The sequence below is a fragment of the Nyctereutes procyonoides genome, unplaced genomic scaffold (genome assembly GCF_905146905.1).
Source record: "Nyctereutes procyonoides isolate TBG_1078 unplaced genomic scaffold, NYPRO_anot_genome, whole genome shotgun sequence".
Classification (NCBI taxonomy): Eukaryota; Metazoa; Chordata; class Mammalia; order Carnivora; family Canidae; genus Nyctereutes; species Nyctereutes procyonoides.
In genome coordinates this window covers 17,963,701-17,977,098 of record NW_026575042.1, presented here as the reverse complement: position 1 = coordinate 17,977,098, position 13,398 = coordinate 17,963,701, and positions in this window count along the sequence as shown.

Genomic DNA, 13,398 nt, shown 5'->3' with positions numbered 1-13,398 from the left:
ACCAGTGTTTCTCAAACTTGTCTTCATATTGGAGTCACCAGGGGAGCTTCCAAAAATGTTAATGTTGCATCCCATCCCTAGAGATTGTTATTTAATTTGTCTGGGGGTGTGGCTTGGGCACTGACATCTTTGAAAGATGTTCAGATTTGAATATGCAGCCAAGTTTAGGAGCCACTACCTTATTCTTTAGTTACTGGTATGATCCTGTTTGAAAAGTTTGTTTTTGTTTTGTTTTTTTAAGAATTTATTTATTTATTTGAGAGGAGAGAGAGAGCACAAACAGTGGGGGGAGGGGCAGAGGGAGAAGCAGACTCCCCGCCAGGCAGGGAGCTCCACTTGAGGCTTGATGCCAGGACCTTGGGATCATGACCTGAGCTGAAGGCAGACACTTAACCAACTGAGCCACCCAGTTGCCCCTCAAAAGTTTTTTTAGCACCCCATCCTATCCTGTTTTGGGTTGTAGTTTTTTTCTACCTATCAATTCTATTCCATATGCTTCCCATTTTGGAGAAATTCTTAGGCAATTCTGTCCTATTAATGGTATGAGTTCCCTTTTTTGCCTGATCCTGTTATATATTTAAGTTTTGTGCTTTAACCCTTTCCAAAGCAAAATATAATCCAGGTAGTGTAGTTGTATGTTGTATATAGATTAGTATATCTTTCACCATTTTTCTTTTCCAATGTCCTTTTGTCTTCCTAGCATGACCAGATTCCTAAAAATCCAACATGACTATACCATTTTTCAACTCTTTGTTCTCAGTTCTTGATCTATCTTTTTTTGATTCCTCATTATATGTATTGGCATTCCCAAGGACTCCAATTATAACAGTTTCTCAGCAATGGCACTATTGACATTTTGGGCCAGAGAATTCTTTGATGTAGATGGCTGTCAGATGTTCAGCAGCGTCCCTGACCCTTACCCACTAGATGCCAGTAGCACTCCTAAACCTCCTCCTTCAACTCCTGCCAGCCTTTGACAAACATATTTCAAGGATTTCTAAATGTTCTATAGTAGGCAAAAATCCCCTCCAGGTTGATGACCACTAAGCTATATAGAGTTGTCAAGCATTCACAATGGCTAATAAATACTGCAGAAAGTACATTTAAAAAAATATTATTTCACCAGTGAGATAATTTTTACTATGTTCACCAATCCTTTTTTTAGTCAATTGTATTTCACATTTTAATGTCCTAGGATTGTCCTGATTTCATGAAATTTTATTCTTCACTATGAAGATGGCTTAGTAAATCATAAATGAAATGTCATTTAATTGTTATGTTAGTGAGGTTTTCATATGAAGAAATTTACAGAGAAAGAGAGAGAGAGATCATAGTCTAGAGATCCCAATATTAGAATAAGAAAAAATGATTACTCCACCAATGGTCACTCTTTGGATTGGATTATGGCTAAAATTACCTTATATTGGAAAACATGAATTTACCTGATCTGCTGATCCTTCACTTCTATTCCCAATGTGAAATATATGAAGATTCCATCTTTATTATAGTCCCTTTGAGATGAAGAAGCATACTTGAAGTGTGATGCACTTCTGCATGATCAGACTAGATTCCTTTTATTTCATACAAGGAAACCTCTCTTAGCCAGTGGTTTCTTAAATAGTCACAGCTCTAATGAACCAAAGATCCCACATGAACACATTATGAAAACAGATGATAGAAGGGTAAGCAGAAGCATCGTGAGCTTCTTACTTTCTCTCCTACTGATAAAATTAGCTGAAGGTAAAATAGATCGTAGGTCTCCTAGCCACAGGGCACATGCAATAGTACTCACAGAACAGAAAATTCAGTGTTTCCAAAAGGAAATTTCATATCAGGTACACAAATGTATTTCATTTATGCTATATTTGGCATGATTTGTTCACGTTTTTGAGATTTTAGTCAATGCAAATAGTCTTCCATTCAGTTGAAGAAGGTTGCAGATTGGCAGCAAGTACCTGAAGCAGAGATTTGCAACTGGAAACTGAACTGTCGCCCAGATGGAGGAGCCTTTTGCTCAGTGTAAATTAAAGAGGTGTTTTCTGTCATGCTTTGCTTTTCAAAAGCCAACATTTGAACACCAGCCTTTTCCTCTTTGAGCATTATGAAAATGAAAAGAGCAGCTTTCATTTTTCTACCCATGCCCTGGCTCACTGTCTGAGGCCTGGCCCTTCCTGTGCCTCACATAGTTTCCTTGCATTCTGTGGGCCTTTGAAGGGGTGCTGCCAACTGTATGCAAGAAGGGTAGCTGACTGATTTGTCCTCAATGTGACCGAGACACTAAAAACTTTCTTTGAACAAATACACATAGGGCAAATTGAAGGGAAAGTTTGTGTTCAAACTCATTTTACTTTAGGAAGTATTTTGTGTCACTCTGGAGTTTGAAGGCCATAGATCCTTTATTTCATTTCACTTCACCTCCTTCAGCTCTTCTCTCCCATTCACTAAACTGTTGTGAAGAGTTTTTGACACTCTAGCAGTAAATGGACTTGCCCTTGTCATTTGGTTTGAAGTTCTTCATATGACAAATGTATCTTCTCCTGTGCATTTCATTCTCTTAACAACCTGAACACTTCACTTGGTCCACCTTTGCTTTGGCCTGAAATAGCCAAACCGTGGAGTCAATGGTATGATTGGATGCTGAAGACTCCCAGAAAATGCCTCTGTCCTTCACTTCCTTTTTTGTTTCTCAATTTACATCACCTTATACTTCATTCAGTGGCTTTTGGAATAAGTGGATGCCTCTTAGCTCTCCTTAAAGGTAGGACAAATTTAGAATGATAATAGGCTAATACTTCCTATGTGCGGGAACAAATGTTTTTCTACCTATTACATTTTTATCTTCCCAACAACTCTGTATTGTAAGGCCATGTTAAAACCAACCTCTGTCCACCACCTTTTCAAATTGATTTCCTGAAACCATGACAAGTGTTGTGGATCTTAAGGCATTCTTAAAAGGGACAGGAATGAGCTTTGAGCTGGTATCACTAGCCCACATGCAGACACTCCCTAGATGTCTCTCCCTCTCTGTGACTTTCCTCCCATAGCAGATACTGACACCTACCCTGTTTTTACCAGCACCCTCGCTCGCACTCCTCTTTTCTCTTAGAGCACTCCATGACTACCATTCTCCCCTTTCTTAGTACCATTTTTTCTTCTTTTACCTGCCTGCTACCCTTTGAGAAGCACAGTTTTCCTTAGGCTAGCATCTTCACCAGCATTTCCATGAAAAAATTCTGCCCTTTGTTTCATGTCCCTGAAGAAACGGAGGCAAAGAAAATAATTTGCTCAAGATCCCTCAGCTCACAACAGCAGATCTGGATCTGAATCAGGATCTTTCTAACTCTAAAAACTATGTTCTCTCCTTCTGATTAGATTTCTTTGCAATTCTAGCATGTAGATGATCCTGTTTATGTCAAGACTTAAGTTGGATTTTATAAATTTCTAAGCAACATTATTTTAGCTGAGTGATTACTTGGGAGCCTGAGCTGACAAGTTCAAGTGTGCCCAGAGGAGTTTAAAATGAGTTGGGAAAACTTGTTAACTGGGTTGTTTATTTAAAAAGGAAACAAAAATCCCTCAGGTTACAAAGTTGGAGGCAACATAATTAAACAGGCATCCCAAGGTGTATTCTTATTCTTTAAAAAGACTTTCTAGACTAACAGATTTCTTCTTCATCCACCCACAGTATCCACACAAACATTACTACTCTTGACTAATCTTCCTGTAGGGAAATCAATATAATTGCTCGACATCTCAACATCTACAGATGTCACCAGCCCTAGGCTTTAGCTTTCATTTTGTCCCTACTGAGTGAGCAACAGTGAAATCGATGAGACTTTATAATTGCTGTTATTGTTTTTCATATAATGGAAACTCTACATGGCTGAATCCTGCAGTTCTACTGCACAGACATCCACATGATCTGACGGGGATTTGGTATCTTTTCTTGTTTCTTTAGTTTGGTCCTTCCAAAAATATAGCTCAGTCTCCACATCCCTGCTAGTCAATGATTCTCCATCCTCCTGGCACATTGGTACCTCCTCTCCCCCAGGGGACTTTTTGTAAAGTATGGATGGCTAACCCCACTGCTGATCAATTAAATCAGAATTCCAGGGAGTGGGGTGGAATTCTTTGTGCTACCCCTGGGCTACATGACTATTATGTTAAACTAAGTGACTAAATTCCCATTGGAATATGATTATAGGAGATAGTTCAGAAGACTGCTATAAAGGTTGTGCTTTGCAGTTTCAGTAAGAAATTTAGCAATTGCTTGTGATTTTCTGGCTGAAAATGGAGGGTATATTGGTCAGATTTGCTGTGATGATACTGAGTGATAAACTACTTCCAAACTCAGTGACCTTCATCAAGGAACTATTGATAACTGTTTATTATTCATGAGTCTGTAAATAAGCATGGGTTAGTTGGTCCAAGCTGAACTCTGCTGGGTAGTTTTGCATTAGGATTTAGGTAAGCTCTATGTTACTCCAGGTGAGGATATGATTCATATCTTCCATCCTCCTTGGACCACTGACTGTGTGATACATATGCTTCTCATGGCAGAACTAGAAGACTTCTGCTTGTGTCATGTCCACTAATGTGCCTTTGGACAAAGTAATTCACACAGCCCATCCCAACACTAGTGGGCTTGGAACAAAAATTCTCTGTCTACAGTGCAGGAGAAGGGGATAGATATTTATAGACAAAAGTCCACAGTTTCACAAGAAGAAATATGAATTTGTTGACAATTTCTTAGAATATAAGTGACTAAAGGTCTGGATTCTCAGCTTTTCTGTAGACATAAAATTATTCCAATATTTTAAAAAGTTCATTTAAGGGATACCTGGGTGGCTCAGTGGTTGAGCATCTGCCTTTAGTTCAGGGCATGATCCCAGGATCCTGGGATTGAGTTCCGCATCACGCTCTCCTTAGGGAGCCTGCTTCTCCCTCTGCCTATGTCTCTGCCCCTGTCTCTGTGTCTGTCATGAATAAATAAAATCTTAAAAAATTCATTTAAAATTATTCCAGTATTTTTAAATGTTTAAAAACAAAAGGCTGGGCTAACAGGGGAGATAAGGACATAGATCTACTCCCTGGAAGTGTTAAAGCAGAGTATAGATCATCCTTTGCAGGAAATGTGTGTGAAAGACTCTAGCATTAGCTGATTGTTGAGCGTACTGGTTAGATTTGTAGTTGATTTACCACAAGAAGGGAAAGAAAGAATAGAATGTGGAGATTCAACATTCAAATTGTCATGACAGGCCATAACAACAAAAGGAAATTTCAAAAAGATTAACAAAATGTCACACATATGGTTTACAATTCTATTGTTTATATATTTAAATAAAAATCTGTACATAAGAAACTGGTATACAGTTTATATTTTATTGACTCTTTGATTAAATAGATCAATTAGAATTCCTAAATTATCTTGGAAATCACTTGTCAGGATTAGTTTGGAAGACTAATTAATGCTATATTTATTTTGAAGTACCAAGTACAGCTATGTGCTTTACATGGATAATTTTATCTTCAAAAAGCTTTGTGAAGTAGGTGCTAAAGAAAACTACATTTTATAGATGAAAAGCTGAGGCCTAGTGAGGTAGAGTAATCTGTCCAAGTTCCCACAATTTATGGTTGGTGTTGTTGAGAGTTCAAGGCAGAGTGTCTGGTCCTGTAAAGTGTGGTGTGATCATAATACTTTATTGTCTGCCCTGCAGACTGACATGCCATTATGAGCCCTAGCACTTTCCCCAGTAGCCTGCTCTGCTGTGTGACAAACAGCCACCATGGATACTTGGCTGCTATGGCACAATTCTGGAATTATCTTGAGATGCTGCTGTATCTACTTTGGCTAGGTTTTCTCTCTGAGAGTACTTCACAAGTTTCTGGAAATCATGTGTTTCTAAAGCTGCCATGAATCAGGATTTCTTCCTCAAATCCAAGAGACCACCCCCACCACAGCCTCAATTCATTGGAGACACATTGTTGGAGCCACTGTCCACTTTGCTATTGATTATTTCTGACTTGCCAGAGGGAGCTGACACTGAAATGGAAGGCTGGGATTTCCCAATCAATAGTCATTAGAACTACATTTATTGCACATGGAATGCCCTTCAGGGCTGGGGTACACCCTTAACAATAAAAGGAAAAAAAAAAAAACCTCAAGAGCTTATTTTAGGAACATAAACAGCTCTCTTCAGGGAGCAGCTAGACTCAGCCAAGGAAATGTATTCACAAAGGTCCTTTTCTCTCAGATATCATTCCTACCTCATATGTGAGTAATTCTCAGGAAATTTAAGTTTTAGGACATCTCCTAAGAGGGATGTAGACTTGGACAGGCTCTCTGAGGGTGTGTGTGTGTGTATGTGTTTACTTTTTGAACTGAAGGAAGACATTTAAGTCACCAGTATGATTCATTAAACTTGAATGTGAAAAGAGAGCAGGGAGAAATAAGAGACCTGACTTGGTAATAAATCTGAAAAAAAGTGCAGACTATTCTTTTAGTGAAAAGTGAATGAACAGGGGGACACAAAGGTAAAACAAGCCAGACAAAAAGAATTTGTCAGATGTGAATAAGAATCAACATGTGGTGCTTAGTAATTTGTTGTAATAAGCAAGATGTCCCTAAGCAAATATAGTCCTGCCGTGTATCCTGAAGCAGTAATAAAAGGAGAGCAGAACACATTTTATGGAACCAAATGAATGTGATTCATGAGGTAGTACTGGTATATCCTCACAAGTCTACTTTTTTCCCTTTTTCTATTATCTGCAATCACTCAATCTTCCAGAGCTAACTTTCAGGCTGTAGTAGGGAGTGGGCTATTCCAAGTTTGTTTGATTAATACATTTCCTGAGATAAAATAAATAAAATGCCTTAACAGAGAGAGAAAAGGCCCATGGTTTTCTGATATTTTTAGATCTTGCTGAATTAGCCTGGTACTGTTTTTTTTTTTTTTTTTTTTTTTTAGGATTTTATTTAGATTTGAGAGAGAGCACGAGTGGGGTGAGGAGCAGAGGGAGAAGCATGCCCCCCTGCCGAGCAGGGAATCCCAGTGGGGCTCCATCCCAGGACTCCAGGATCATGACCTGAACTGAAGGCAGATACTTAACCTACTGACTCACCCAGGCATCCCTAGCCTTTCTACTTTTTTCCCTTTGTCAACTTATTGGCTTTACATTCTGGGTTTTTGAAACCATTTTGTATTCAGTCTCATTTACCTTTCACCATTTTTTATGCTCAGAGGCCTTTGGGAGGTGGCACCTTGGGAAAAGGCCTCTACCTTAAAGTTTTCCATTTATTCCCTTCTTGTTCTCAAGAAAGTATGCAGAGCCAGTCATACCAATCTTGCTTAAAATAGGGTCAGGAAATGCAACTGTTTCTACCTATTATAGTCCTGCAACATCGCTATCATTGACCATGGACCATACCTCCCAATGGGATTGGCTTCTAGGTTAATCAGACCAGCTCTAGAAAGAGTAGAAGGAGGAAGCGCTGAGAGCAAAAACAGACCTGGGGAGAAAGGGTGCCTCGAACTAGTAGCCTAAGACCTGAGCCTGCCAACATAAACTGTGAACTTTCCATTTTTTCCAACACTTGAAGCATCATCTGCGGATGGAGAGAAATTGTCTGTACTTAAGCCATCAATTAGAGTAGGCAAAATATGGTGATACAGCCAAAATGCTTTGACTCCTTGAGAGGCAGACATTATTTATAGATGAGGTGTCTTTATTATTGTGTGTTTTTGTACAAAGCTGCTTCTTTACTTTTTTACTTTTTATTTTTTTAAAGATTTCATTTATTTATTTGAGACAGACAGTGAGAGAGAGAGAGCACAAGCAGGGAGGAGGGCCAGAGGGAGAGGGAGAAGCAGGCTCTCTGCTGAGCATGGAGCCCAATGCAGGGCTCAATCCCAGGACCCTGAGATCATGACCCAAGCTGAAGGCAGAAGCTTAACCAACTACGCCACTCAGGCACCCCAAATCTGCTTCTTTATATCACATTTTCACATTCAATATTGCCAGGCCGTTAAAACACACACACACACACACACACACACACACACACACACTGTGCGCGCACACACACGATAAAAGGACAGAGAAATAACTAGATATTTAGATGCATAGACAAATGGGTGAAACCAAATTCCTTAAGTGGTTGTTTTCAAATATAAATCAGGATAAGTTGATGCTTTTAACTCAGAACAGGGGAAATTTAGCTTTAGAAAAATGGGTAGTAAGATGGAACTAGAAGATCATATCAGAATCAACTAAAATTGAGGATTTGTGATATAAGAAGTTACACATTAAGTTTGGGATTGGTGAGTGATAGATGATCTTACATTTAAGGCAAAGGAAAGAAAGAAACTTCTATTTAGTACAAGCAGTAGGGAGAGAGAGAGGCTGGGGACATAGTGGCAACCATAAATCTGGGAATAAAACTAAACAAGTAGATAGTAGCTCCTTGAGGCAGAGCCTATATCTCATAGTTCCTTGTCTTTCAGATTTTCTTGGCTCACAGTGGTTGCTTGATAAATGTTCATTTTTTGAATAAAATAAAGAGAAGGCAAATGTTATGTACATTAACCAAGATAGAAACTAGATGGTGTGACTATTAGTAGTAGTCGAAGATATGAACAGAAAAAGGAAAGCCAAGTTTTGATGGGAAACTGGATACAAAAAGAGATCAAAAATGATTGAAAAAAGTCATTCAGTGATGTTTAGGAGAGAGGAAAAGGAATTTGTAACAGGGTCTGGGTGATCAATTATAGGTGGGCAAGATAATTGTTTGGAAGAGATGTGCTGTGGTCTTTAGAGGCAATTACCATCTTGAAAAAAAATCTCGTATTGGCCAATTGGGGGGAGGAAACTTTTTCAACATAGGTTCAGGTCAAAATGGGTGCATTTTAAATATATATGTCACAAAGGAGAGCTGTTTGAGTGAAGTTCAGGAAGAGAAGCTGGTTGCTCCAACCAGTATTTCCAGGCTAAGGAAGATATTTCTGGAAACTCGGTAGGCCTAGCCTAAATGTGAAAGGGTCTGCTTCAGTAACATAGGGATTCACCATCATAGGAGGTATTCACATAGAGGCTGGAGAACCAGTATAGATGGTGGGTTTTTTTTTTTTTTTTTAGATTTTATTTATTCACTCATGAGAAACACACACACACACACAGAGGCAGAGACACAGGCAGAGGGAGAAGCAGGCTCCGTGCAGGGAGCCCAATGCGGAACTCGATCCCTGGACTCCAGGATCACGCTCTGAGCCGAAGGCAGACACTCAACCACTGAGCCACCCAGGCATCCCTAGATGGTGGTTACTGAGGAAATTTCAGGCAGCACATCGGCACGGAAATACTTAGCTTATGATTTCCCACCTGTCCCTGAGATTTTGTGGCTCACTGCTCAACAGTGAGGACCTGTTACCGCATAGATGCTTCTACATCCCCACTACCTATTCAGAAGCAAGTGTCCTGGCCCCTTCCTCAAGTGGAGCAAGAGTATCAGACATTACAACTGGCTTACCAGATGGCTTTCTGGAAGGAGAAAGTACCTCCATTTATAGCGTTTGCTGATTTCTATGGGGTACATACTGCCACTGTGCTGATTTCAAGAATTCAGTGTGACAGCATTGAACCTGGGGTTGGAAATATATGCTCACAATTGACTGATGAAGCTTGTGTGGGCACTTCTCTAGCACTACTGTGAGTGCCCTGTTCCAGGATCAGTCATACTGTCCAGGAAAGTGTAATCCACTGGCAAGTTGTTAGTGCCTTCTAGATAGCCTAGGAAGGCTGTCAAGGAGGGAGGAGCAGTCTCCATAGGCTGCTATGGGCAAACAGTCATGCATATGCTCTCTGCCCTTTCACCACCAACAGGACTATCAGAGCAAAATAAGTGATGTTACCTCATGTCATCGCTGCACCACTGTTTTGATTTATCTTCAGTGACTTTCCTTCGTTCTACATTTGAAAGGATATGAGTATGTGTATGATATCCTTGGTATAGTTTCCTGCTCCTCCTCTTCCTAATTGATCCCTGCTTTCCCTGGTTCTTGGGATCAGTCATATTGTAATATAATATTGAGTTTATTTATTGTCTTTGCCCTTCCTTTATCATATTATCATATTCATGCCTTCCACTTGGTGTCCTGTGCTGCCTCCTCTCTCTCCTGCACAATTACAGGACCTCATGCTTGTTAAATACTCACCATGAGTCAAGCGCTGCTCTGAGCACCTTTTCCTATTAACTCCTCAACAACTGCGAAGTTGTTATCTTCCCAACAACTGATGGACTAGATTACTAGTCATATCTAGGTTTGCAGAGAAAAAACCAAGACACAGAGAACAGAAGTACCTTGCTATAGGTAACATAGCCAGTACATGTCAGATCTCAATTTGAATTGAGATAGTGGGGAGTTTTCTTATCTCTATGGAAAACAGTGTGGAAATCAAGAAGATTGTAGGGAATACATTGCCTTGGTAGATAAAGCAGAGAAAGTGATTTTGCTAGAAAGATGGATCAAGTTCAGAGACAATATTGGCTCTGCTGTGAGGAAGCCTATGGGTCAATGTCTCATATGACCTCAAAGAACCCCATGGAAAAGGAATGACTTTTCCCTACTCACTTCATTTTTTTTCACTTCAGTTATCACCTGAATATGAGATGAAACCTTTCTGATTCACTTTTTTTTTTTTTAGTAGGAAAGTAGACTGGCATTGAGACTCAGGATTTTAATGGTTAGATCTTTCCAAATTCAATACACATGTAGCTGATCAGTTCATTTTATCAATAAGATGTTGATGTCATTAGGAGTGCTTTTAATCACGTGGTGGTAGAAAACACCTATTTTTGAAAATTCAACCAATATCAGAGTTTTCATGCTAAATTCTTTGGACAGTTCAGGCCAGATTGAGACTCAGGAGTGAGTCGATGACTGATGGCCACTATCTAAACCCTATCTATGTATATAGTAACACAAAGTAGAGTAAACCTCACCTAGTAAACCTCACCTAAACCTCACCTGCTCAGATCTCTAGCAGTGGGACTTACTTGAAACTGCTGAGAATAAAGAGATTAAACCAGCCTGTAAGTTAGGATTAAATGCATATAAAAGAACACACAGCAAAATCATGACTTCAACACTAGGCTTCATTTTGACTTCACACGAAATGAGTCTGGAGGTACGCAATTTCAGGTTGGTGGTGGAGGTTCATGGATAGCAGTATCTCAGGCTCCATCCAACTTTCTGCTCTACTGTCTTTAGCACATGATCATTTCAAAGTTCCACATAGCTGTGGGTGCTCCAGCCATCATATACAAATACTATGAAAATAAGTAGTGGGGAAAGGGCAAAAGGGCACATACTAGCCACCTATTCTCTTTTTGAGAACCATTCTAGAAAGACTTACCTGGCACTTCCTCTTTTGTCTCTCTGGTCAGAACGTAGTCACAGGACTTTACCCAAATACAACGCAGGTCAGGAAATATGGTATTTTAGCTGGGCTACCTGAAATCAGACCAGGATGCTGTTTCTCTTGAAGCAAAGGAGAATGTATAGTAGGCAGAGAGTGGACAGTCTCTGCTACAGGGGAAATGGCTGGGCTGTCATAATTAATGTGACAAGTCTGTGCACTCTTCTGAGTAAAGAACCCCAGGGCTAATGTGCACAAACGACCTGCTTCTTCTTTTACTGAGCTTTAACTACCTTGGCACACACATATGATTAAAGTATATTAATTTACCAGAGGCTGGGGTAAAACTAACACAGGTTCTTTTTCTTTTAAATGAGAGAAAACAGACTCACAAGATGCAAGAAAAAAACAAAAGCAAATTTCAGTGCTACTTTCCAACCAAGGTAAGAAGAAAGAGGAGAGCTCAGGCCAAAGGGGCATACAAAGCCTGGTGAATTCAATTCTGGAGAAAGGGATTGAGTCTCATTCCCATGGCTTGCAAGTTCCCCAGAAAACTGGGTCTGGCCTCAATCTGTCAGGCAGGAAGAGCAGTTCCACCTGGAAGTGGCACTGGGGACAATGGCAAGAGAGGACAAGCAGGCTACCATTGTGCTTGGCTGCCCTGGAAGAAAAGGGACTTGCTGGTGTGATCTTGGATCCTAGCCATCACTGCCTGACAGGAAGCCTACCAAACTTCTTAAAAACTAAACAGCTGACACTCTCTTAAACCTTAACCTCTCATTTGTGTCTAAATTCAAATGGCACTGTTATATGAAGCTGCACCAGGATTTCATACTGAAGGACAATGAGTTTTAATCAACTTGGAACATGCTCTAGTCACCAAAGGAAAATGTTTCATGAAAAATAAGCATATGTTTGGAGAGGGCAGAGCACCCAAAGAGGTTGTCCCTGACACCTGTGCCATTACGCAAAGTTGTCTTCTTGGAATAGTAGACTAGAGTAGAAAATCAAGAGAAGAGTCGCTAGCATTAAGCACATCCAAAAAGCTATTGTGAACACTGATAACCTGAGACCAAAAGACAAGTGGCAAAGAGACAAAAACCTATAAAAATGGCAAACAGCTATATTTGAAAAATTTGATAATCAACTATTGGAAAAACTGGGCAAATTATATAAATGAATTTAAGTTTGGGGTTATTTAATATTGGGATAAATTGTCAATAGACTTCAAGTTATCACAATAATAACTAAAATCGATGCTCAGGAAAGCCACTTATATTGACCAATAAAAGGTTAAATTACACTCAATATATGCTATTAAGGAAGGCAGAGAAGAATTTTATTTATTTTTCTTTTCTTTTATTTATTTTTCTTTTTTCTTTCTTTTTTTTACTTATGATAGTCACACACACACACACAGAGAGAGAGAGGGAGGCAGAGACATAGGCAGAGGGAGAAGCAGGCTCCATGCACCAGGAGCCTGACGTGGGATTTGATCCCGGGTCTCCAGGATGGCGCCCTGGGCCAAAGGCAGGTGCCAAACCACTGTGCCACCAAGGGATCCCCAGAGAAGAATTTTAAAGAGAAAAGTTGTATCTCAAGTTGCTAGAACATATTTTAAATTATTGTTTAAAGGAATGATAAAATCAACTATGACTCATTCACTAAGAGCTCTGGTAAAATTCTACTACAGCATTACAGTTATTTTTGAGGAGCTTAAAGAAATTTACAATGGCATTAAGTCACATTACAAACTTTTGATGGATTATGCTATTAGCATTATACTTATTTGGTTGATGGAAAGTATGGACCAATTTTGTTACACAATTTCATTAAAACATGGAACACCATGATGGTAGAAGCAGAAATCACATCCTCTGAATAACACCTGGGTATGTCCTGAATTTTCTGACTAACTTGTATTCTAACTCATAGCATATACCACCTTTTGGTTCTATTTATAATCCTGTCCCTAGACCTTAG